Source organism: Haliotis cracherodii, unplaced genomic scaffold, assembly GCF_022045235.1.
Source record: "Haliotis cracherodii isolate W230 unplaced genomic scaffold, xgHalCrac1.p SCAF_1, whole genome shotgun sequence".
NCBI classification, from domain to species: Eukaryota; Metazoa; Mollusca; class Gastropoda; order Lepetellida; family Haliotidae; genus Haliotis; species Haliotis cracherodii.
This window is the reverse complement of record NW_027266264.1, coordinates 66,620,474-66,631,957: the sequence shown is the minus strand read 5'-3', so window position 1 is coordinate 66,631,957 and position 11,484 is coordinate 66,620,474.

Here is an 11,484-nt window from a genome sequence, read left to right as displayed (position 1 = left end):
ATGACAAGGGATTGAACAACAGACCTACTATCCACTACACCTGATATGACAAGGGATTGAACAACAGACCTACTATCCACTACACCTGATGTGAATAGGGATTGAACCTCAGACCTACTATCCACTACACCTGATATGACAAGGGATTGAACAACAGACCTACTATCCACTACACCTGATATGACAAGGGATTGAACAACAGACCTACTATCCACTACACCTGATGTGAACAGGGATTGAACTACAGACCTACTATCCACTACACCTGATGTGAACAGGGATTGAACTACAGACCTACTATCCACTACACCTGATGTGAACAGGGATTGAACTACAGACCTACTATCCACTACACCTGATGTGACAAGGGGATTGAACCACAGACCTACTATCCACTACACCTGATGTGAACAGGGATTGAACTACAGACCTACTATCCACTACACCTGATGTGAACAGGGATTGAACTACAGACCTACTATCCACTACACCTGATGTGACCAGGGGATTGAACCACAGACCTACTATCCACTACACCTAATGTGAATAGGGATTGAACCACAGACCTACTATCCACTACACCTGATGTGAACAGGGATTGAACTACAGACCTACTATCCACTACACCTGATGTGAACAGGGATTGAACTACAGACCTACTATCCACTACACCTGATGTGACCAGGGGATTGAACCACAGACCTACTATCCACTACACCTAATGTGAATAGGGATTGAACCACAGACCTACTATCCACTACACCTGATGTGAATAGGGATTGAACCACAGACCTACTATCCACTACACCTGATGTGAATAGGGATTGAACCACAGACCTACTATCCACTACACCTGATGAGAATAGGGATTGAACCACAGACCTACTATCCACTACACCTGATGTGAATAGGGATTGAACAACAGACCTACTATCCACTACACCTGATGTGAATAGGGATTGAACCACAGACCTACTATCCACTACACCTGATGAGAATAGGGATTGAACCACAGACCTACTATCCACTACACCTGATGTGAACAGGGATTAAACCACGGACCTACTATCCACTACACCTGATGTAACCAGGGGATTGAACCACAGACCTACTATCCACTACACCTGATGTGACCAGTGATTGAACCACAGACCTACTATCCACTACACCTGATGTGAATAGGGAATGAACTACAGACCTACTATCCACTACACCTGATGTAACCAGGGGATTGAACCACAGACCTACTATCCACTACACCTGATGTGAATAGGGATTGAACCACAGACCTACTATCCACTACACCTGATGAGAATAGGGATTGAACCACAGACCTCCTATCCACTACACCTGATGTAACCAGGGGATTGAACCACAGACCTACTATCCACTACACCTGATGTGAATAGGGATTGAACCACAGACCTACTATCCACTACACCTGATGAGAATAGGGATTGAACCACAGACCTCCTATCCACTACACCTGATGTGACCAGGGGATTGAACCACAGACCTACTATCCACTACACCTGATGTGAGCAGGGATTGAACCACAGACCTACTATCCACTACACCTGATGTGACCAGGGATTGAACCACAGACCTACTATCCACCACCAGATGTGACCAGGGAATGAACCACAGACCTACTATCCACTACACCTGATGTGACCAGGGAATGAACCACAGACCTACTATCCACTACACCTGATGTAACCAGGGATTGAACCACAGACCTACTATCCACTACACCTGATGTGACCAGGAGATTGAACTACAGACCTACTATCCACTACACCTGATGTGACCAGTGATTGAACCACAGACCTACTATCCACGACACCTGAAGTGACCAGGGATTGAACCACAGACCTACTATCCACTGTCTTGATGTGACCAGGGATTGAACCACAGACCTACTATCCACTACACCTGATGTGATCAGGAGATTGAACTACAGACCTACTATCCACTACACCTGATGTGATCAGGAGATTGAACTACAGACCTACTATCCACTACACCTGATGCGACCAGGGATTGAACTACAGACCTACTATCCACTGCACCTGATGCGACTATAGGATGGCTAAAAGTTGCTACAGCAATAAACTGTATTTCTTTCAAGTGATTTTCTTATTTAGAACAGGGTACCATGCCTCCTTACCTATCTCCACTCAAATGGTTGGTTAAGTGTACAATAAAAATAAACCTAATGCAATGCTCAGTGAAAGGGTAAAAATGAAATTGAAAAATAGAACACGGAATATCTTATGACCTAAATTCTGTCAGTTGATGAGATATTATCCCCATCCCACCCTCAAACTTATTCATCTCCCAAAAATAATTTAAAAGAACAAATAATTAACTTGTCATCGCCGCCTAGATTGGGGGTATCGCTGCCTATATTGGGGGTTTATGATACTAGTTATATGTTGAAGTGTCTGTTTTTCTTGTATCTCATAATAAAAATTATACTCTTAATCTAGTTAACTGTGCATATTTAAAGATAAATCCATAATTTCTTTGATTAAATCTCTGAATCTGAAAATGATAGAAGAAAAAAACAGCCACTGTAAATATCATTGCAGCTTCAGATAAAATACTGTTGACAGTCTCTTGCGAATATTATTCATAAAACGGACATAATAGGGCAATAAAGCATACAAAAATAAACTGTTTTATTATCACAATTTCAGGATAAACATGTGCAACATAAAACATAGACCAATAAAGAACTGTTCTGATAATATCCTGGTAAAAAAAAGCACAAATTGAGGAAACTGTCTGCAAACATGCAACACTGAGGAGGAATCCGGAGTCTTCTGTCAGAGCGGCTGACTGACTGGACCGAAACCTGGCTCACACAGGAACTACCATCACATCTGCACTTGTATTCCAGTGACAAAAACAGTACTTGTGTTATTGTTGGAAGATGCCAGACAAGGAAAACCTACAAATTCCACAGCACCATCCTCTGAAGAATGCAGACATTTTATTTTGGTCGCTCTGTCACAAGACACAGAACCTGAGTTTCTCATCAATTATTCGTGGGAATTCCTGATACAATGTTTCTCACTATAAAATACTGCACAAGCTCATTCACATATTTATTTGAAATTAAAAAAGAAATGTCTGTATCCTTATTAACTTTTTCATTTCAGAAAAAATCAAGTAATGTCAGCGATCTACATGGAAGACAGAGTAACTTGGTGATAACAAGTTGGCCATGGTGCCAAGATTTCTGGTGTTGAGGAACTAGACACCAATGAGGTGCAAAGTAAGACCACAAAGCTATCTCAGCTGTACTGACTGTTTTTACTTTGTCACAATGGCAGAAAAACAAGACCAGTTATGTGGCGGTATGAATTTATAACCCTCATAATCCTAGCTCAGAGTCATCATACAAAAGACGCCTCAGGTAATTGTAAATTACTAAGATTTTCATATCGAGGTTTTCTTTGAGTTGACAATTTGAAATTGTCCCTTAATATTTGTTTGTTTGTTAATTTGTTGTTTAACACCGCACTCAGCAATATTCCAGCTAAATGATGGTGGTCTGTAAATAATTGAGTCTGTACCCGACAATTATGTGATTTATATCTTGAGCATCGATCTACGCAATTGGGATACGATGACATGCACCAACCTCATAATCAGCAAGCCTGATCTACCGATCCTGTTAGTTGCCTCTAACGACAAGCATAGTCACCTATTATAGCAAGACCTATTCTGACCCGGATCTTCACAGGTCTGTCACTTAACATGTTTTAATGAATGCAACATATATGAAAATAAAGCCAGGTATACGATTAATGTTAACAAATAAAGTGATTCAGTGACATGTGATTGGCTGACCAAGCAAATTGTTTTTGCGCTTATATCTATGTCAGCTGAATGGGTGAGGTGGGGATTGTGTTGCATTATTGTGCTGAACGATGTCACGGAGTTCATGTTTTGTCTTCAGTTTTTGTGCAGTCTGTGAAGTCATAATTGCTGATATATTCATTTATAATATATTTCTTCAATAAGTTTTTGTGATTATGGAGTTATGAGTGTAAAAAGCGTAAAACAGAAAGCAAACTGAATCGTTACATCATCGATTGGATGAAATGGACCCGATCATGGCAACAGCAGAAAACAAACTATTCCAAATGTCTTGTGATCCTGTAATACTATTTTTACAATCTTACTAAAATATTTAACATAATTTTCAAAAATTAGTTACTTAAATGCATAAAACCTCGTAAAAAATATGTCATATTTTTGGATTTTGTAAAGATAGACTTCTAGCATCAACATGCTGTTGACAGGCATAGATGACAGGTATGGGCATGGCCTAACAACACCATTAAATGGCAAACTTTTACACAGATAACAAAAAAGAATAAAAAAACCTGTAATTTTATCCATCATAGCTAAAACAGGAACCTGTTTGGCATTACACATCAGGGCAAAAAGTTGGGAAATTACTTATCATCGAGGAAATTCGGAAATAAATTCAAAAGATATGACATGTTAACCTGGATACCTGTCATGGTTGTCGTCACTCGTATGTTTTGTATTTTTCCGTGATGGCCTTATGTGCATAACATTAAGTTTTATTCCATATCCAAAATCGTAATGGATTCTGTGGTTGATGATTTAGGAATTACTTTCTTAGAGCGATGATGGCGGTGTGAGATATAACATATAACATGACATAATTATTACATAATACAGCTATCGGTCTATCATTGCAAGAAGGACAATATATTCTGAAAATTGAAGACGCCCATGAAAACTTCATCCTTGGAATAGATGCCACTACATGGCGACCGGATTTCATGGAACAATCAGGAATAAGATTGTCTGTATGATTCCTTTTCACTTATAAAAATGGGCATGTTTTTTAACACAATCTAAAGGCATGTGTTCTTATAACGTGGACATGCTTTTGGTAGAAAACAAATTTTAAAAAGTGAATGCCTCAGAATGTTATAGTTTTATTTCTATGTAGTTTGTCGAACGGTTTAAACCTGTCTTGTCCTGTCTTGGGCTAGGCTTATTCAGACTTTAATTGGATTTCTACTTTTCACTTCTATGACACTGATCAAGTCTTTGAAAGGCATTTAGAAGTGATACACATAAGGGAGAGAATATAAAATTCAAATGTCAACTTCTTTATTATGAGCAACACAAGGTTTTGGAGTATATACTTACTCCTTCATTACTTTCAAGACACTTATTGCATCCTGCAGTTTATATAACACCATACGTACGTTACAGGGGCGGTCGGGTAGCCTAGTGGTTAAAGCGTTCGCGCGACACGCCGAAGACCTGGGTTCGATTCCTGACATGGGTACAATGTGTGAAGCCCATTTCTTGTGTCCCCCGCCATGATATTGCTGGAATATTGCTAAAAGCGGCGTAAATCCAAACTCACTCACTCACTCATACGTTACAAGAAGTCTTAAATTCTTATTTCAGCAATTGACAGGATGACATAGAAAAAGTAAGATTTTATTCAGTCAGATGTTTGCGCATGTTTTCTGAAATTGTTCACAACTTACCATCGCTCTGTCAATAAAAAAATATTAATTTAAACTCAGTTAAATTTAAAATTTGTCACTTTAGGACTCAAACAGGAATCATGTAATTCAGGTCAATCGTGTTCGTGTCCGTGTTGGTCTTAACCTCTGTATGTTTCAATATCATTATCTCTCTTTATAATAATGTGAATTTAACCATGTTAACCATCAGGATAAATGCATGAAATAGTAGTTGATTTGACACTTGTTGAAAGAAGCCTCGATTGTTTGAAATCACCCATCTTGTTCACAGTTCCTTATACTGATATAAATCCAGCAGGCTAGCTAAGACTTTAAGACTTTGTTTAATGTTCATTGCCGCACTCAGCAATGTTACAGCTATATCATGGCAATCCGTAAATAATCAAGTCGAATGATGATTACTGTGAGCTGTGATCCTATCTGTCGGTAAACGATGACAACCAAGTCACTTAGCGTGACCACCCAATCCATTTGGTCGCCTGTTATGACCATGCACCATGGGTTGTTGGGGAGCAATTCTAACCGGAATCTACATGGGGATTCTAAGAAGTGTGCAAGAAATTCAGCAGGCTGGAGGTTAAGACCCCTACTCTTGTATACAAACATTAAAGCCAGAGTATGTGTTCTGATGTTTTTGTCCACAGATGTTTTGGTGGAAGTTCCAAGCCAGCAAGTGTGAAAATAAAAGAAGGAAAAACAGACATGTGAGGTTTGTTTTCTGTTCTTCAAAACATTTTCTGAATATGCAGCCATCTGTGCCCTTGAGTGAAACTGGGTTCACTGACTTTACTGCAGGGAAATGAATTTTGGAATGAGAGTAACCTCCCTTTCATACGTGGATGAACAGGCTCGATCAACAAAAGCAGGTGTACAACAAAACTATTTCGGTCAAACATATATGTAATTGTAATACTTTCCACATTTGCAAAACATTAGTGTAATAGCAAAAAATCACACATGGCTTTCTGTGGATCTTTTAACCAATTTTTCTTGAAACATATCATCTTAGGTAAGTATTAAGATAAAATAACACTGCACCTGTTTAGGAGAACTTTAAAGAGAATAAAGAAAGGAGACAAGAGTTTGATGAATGTACACTATTTGGGGAGGGGATGTATGAAAGAGGTCGCGATTCTACTGTAAACATAGTCATGTGATTTTCATAAAGGCTACTAACTATTCATTCATAGTCAAGTGAGACATTTAAGAAGATGTTTGAATACACTTCGAAAAAAACATGACATTTCATCCACACTAGAAGACTGAAGCTGCCTGATGTAACAGAAATATCATGTTGTTATTAACACGTAGAGACTGTTCCACTAGTGTAGCAAATTGTGTCTACTAAACACATGTAATCTATCACAACACTGGTGAAAAGCCAGGCAGGTGCTATGTGGCTTTATCTCTACATTTATTGCATAACAAGCTCTGTTGGCAGTCCCTGTTCTGCGGTCGCTGTGTGGCACTTCTGGCTGCACGAGCAGCCTGATGTGAATGAGAAACAGACATATCAGCTTATGTCTTTGCTTTGCCGAGCCCAGAATAACATATACAAAATAACATGAATGTCTGTTAAGCCACAATTATACATGCTTCTCAACCTGCACGAGTCAGTAGTCAGAGTAGTTTTTTCAATCATCGTCAGCAAAACAATAAAAAGTTTTCAAGTTGATTTCTGCCGTAGTCAGCAAAATTAAAGCCTGTAAAATAGTGGGTGCAGAAATTATGATGGTTGATAGTAGGGCTGGAATGGGTCACTCAGATACTCGGTTCGGGAGGGTACTTGTAGTTAATCACGTGATATGTTTAATGACACAAAAAATCTATAACTCTATGGTTACAATACAAGTCGCTTATGGTCACATTTCTTTCTGACACAGATTCATTCTGGAGAAAGATGAAGCTCAAACCACCCCAGCGTATGCAAGACCAGATCGTATTATATGTGTACCTATATACTTTTTGATAGGACTCCGGGCAAACAATTCCCAATCAGACATTTGGTACCCATGTCGTGAGATCTACAACGGGTACCCAGGTAGGGTGGGATATAGTAGGGGTTGGGTACCTGATAGTAAATAAGGACTTGTCCCAGCCCTCGTTGATACCAAGAGCAGCTGTGGCCATCATGGGTGCAGGACATATGGAGTGAGTGAGTGAGTATGGTTTTACGCCGTTTTTAGCAATATTCCAGCAATATCACGGCGGGGGTCACCAGAAATGGGCTTCACACATTGTACCCATGTCGGGAATCGAACCCGGGTCTTTGGCGTGACGAGCGAACGCGTTAACCACTAGGCTACCCGACCGCCCCTCAGGACATATGGAAGCAGAGCAGTCCAACAGACGGGAGTGACAGCACAAACACACTGAAGAGTCAGGCTGCACATTCAGTCAGTGTGTTTTTATTCCACTTTTTGCGATATTCACAAAGAAAAGGGTGGAGGAATGGACTTGAAACATTTATGCATGGAAAAATTGACATTGTGATGAGCTAATGCTTTAACCACAAGATTATCCACAACACCCAATCCCCATTTCGTTGGCTCGTAAACGACAAGTCACACTGGGACACTGCCTGGTAATGGAAGAATGTCCAGGCAGATTATTCAAACATAAGTCAGCACTATAACAGTTTGTCAATTTGTGAAGTAATCGATCCTCGACGAGACAAACCGGCGGTACGTAGTGACAGTACTACCTCATGATGCTAGGTAAATCACACACACGGACAGGCCACATCTGTGACAGCCATACATCCAAGTACCCAGAGGCCATTGTGACCACCTGGTCCTCATAATCATGACATAATTTGGAAACGTTCTGCACTGGAAGGCCAACATGGCTTGTTACACAATAGACAGTTTGTGAAATCAACAAAAGGGAGTTTTTTCTGGAACTGAACAGTTTCAAATGCATGATCAGATATTGACCGCTTGTGTTTGCATTCAGATCCTGATTTTCTGATTCAACACCCCAGATCTTTACACAGGTGTGGTAAAGCATAATGTGGTTGGTAATTATGTTTTCTAAAGGGAATAAATGCTAAATAAATAAATCGAGACAGTGCACCTAATTATACACCAGGGTACACAACAGCTTCACACAGATATAACCAATTAGGGCTCTGTGAGCATCAGTATTCTATCATGCATCAATTTGTATTGGCAACTGTGTACAATATAGACTGATACAAAGATACACAGATATATGATACAGACAATGATACAAATAAACACAAATACAATGATACAGATACAAATATTCAATGAAACAATGACACAATGACTCAATGAAAACATCAATACAATGATACAGTATACAATGATACACAGAGGCAATTACATACAAGGATGCAGTTTATCTTTTTCTGCGTCCATTCACTACATATGTTTGTACTGGACGCAAATTTCTGCGCCATGTAAAACCCTTCTGAAGAATCCATCCCTCCATACACCTGAAGCATCTATCAACAAACCTGAAACATCCATCCACACCTGAAACATCCATCCACACACCTGAAGCGTCCATCCACACACCTGAAACATCCATTCACACACCTGAAGCATCCATCACCACACCTGAAACATCCATCCATCCATGCCTGAAGCATCCATCACCACACCTGAAACATCCATTCACACCTGAAACATCCATTCACACACCTGAAACATCCATTCATCCATGCCTGAAGCATCCATCACCACACCTGAAACATCCATCACCACACCTGAAACATCCATCCATCCATGCCTGAAGCATCCATCACCACACCTGAAACATCCATCCATCCATGCCTGAAGCATCCATCACACACCTGAAACATCCATCTACACCTGAAACATCAGTTTACACACCTGAAGCATCCATCACACACCTGAAACATCCAACTTTTAACACATTTTATTTTTTTAACAAATAAAAACATCAAATCTGTTTTGGAGGGTGGTTCCTGGTTTTTAACTGCTGTAGGCAGTTAAATCTCAAACCCAAAAAGGAAAACGTGCCACCTTGGGAGTATCACAGACAGAAATGAGTTTACGATGGTGGCAGCACAATAAACGTGTGCAGCACAAGCCAAGAACAGGAACTGTACACACTTGACGCTCCAACGTCGTTATTACACCAGCCCTAGCCTCCGGAACCAGACAAAAGCTCTGTCTTCCCCTAAGGACCCAAAATAATTGTGCAGTGATTTCCACCAATCATCATTAAACACAATGGCGTGAAAATCACCAGCAGCATCTTAAACCTTCTTAACATTTTACTGATATTTCTCTTCCATTCTTCAGCCATTAAACAAGATGCTTCCTTTGAAATGTCACAGCTTAATTCAAAGGGAGGTAATAACGAGTGTTTCAAAGAGCATGACTATAATGATGCTTTATTCCTTTTATCGCCACTGAATGGCAGCACCACAATCAACAGCTTAAAGATCAGAATTACCTGACAAGACAGATGGTGAAAAAATGCAGGATGCCTGTCTGTTTTCTGTCAAACAAAATCTGTTTCATATGATTTTTAAATTGACAATCAAAGAGAACAAGACAATGAGCAGCAGCCAATGTTCGCTGAGCAGATTAGCCGATGGCTTCCCTCCGATTCTCATAAACAAAAGAGAATTTAATGTAAAGTAAAGAGGATCAACATGACATAACACTACTTAGCAACAGAAAATGACCAGGATGTCAAACCAGTTACTCCACATAACCCAGACTTGATGTGTCAGAAGAAAACATAATTCCATATCGTTTTCAGGTTTTGATCAGGTTTTGTCTATATATATATTATGATGATGAAATCAAATGTCATCCAATGAGGATGATTATAATTATTCTAATTGTGTTGACCTTTGTTAATAGCATTATTCTTAAAGATCAAATTCAAATTTAGATTGATCATAAATACAAAAGTAAATATTCAAAGGTTAAATCTGTTCATAAAATATATAATTTCAAAAGTAGTCAGTATTATCCCAAACGTATCATTTAAGATGTGCCAAACCTCTGAACATGAATTATCGCACAGGATGCAGTTCATCAGCGTATCACTATAACCTCTGGTGCACTGCTGAAACACAGTCAGTGATGGTGCAGAGAACCATAGTTAACCAAATTAATGCACACCCTAAAAACCTCTCCATTACAAATGAAGTCAAATTTATATTTACTGACATATTTCTAAGAAATATATTTCACATGTACCTGAGAATGAGTGAATGGTTGAGTGGTTGGTTGAGTGAGTGAGTGGTTGATTGAGTGAGTGAGTGGTTGAGTCACCGAGTTGTGGGTTGAGTGTTTGAGGCTTTTTTGGGGTTGTGGGTTGAGTGAGTTGTAGTGTGTTTGAGTGAGTGAGTGGTTGAGTTGTTTGTTGTTTGGTTGAATTGTTGATTGTGCAGTTGAGGGAGTGGTAGAGTGTTTATCCACTCGACGTTTCAACACCCCTAACCTCAGATACAAATACATATACCTGAGTGAGTGAGTGAGTCCCCTGCCTTCTTACGCCCTTAACTGTTTACATCCAAAATAATAAACATTCATTATTCCTTAATTATAAAAACCAAATAAATCAAGATTACACATTAACAAACACAAAATGACATATCTCTGTTTGTAAAGAAGGCCTTTACCGTGTGATTCTTTTGAGAATTGAACCAGCATGCAACTCGTCCATATGAAGGAATCGGTACCTTTGGATGGGTTCCATCAGTCGTTTATATCAGTCAATGCTTTAATTACAAACAGATGTGTATTTTACTAATGTTACAATAAAGGAAACAAACACATTTTAACTTACCACCACCTGTCACACCCTACTGGGGTAAGCATTCAGGTGTTAAGGATGAACTTTTTTTACAGGCTGATGTAACACAGCTGAATTTTTTCAGCCTGGTAAAAAAAAACGTAGTTGGAATTATGTGTATAGT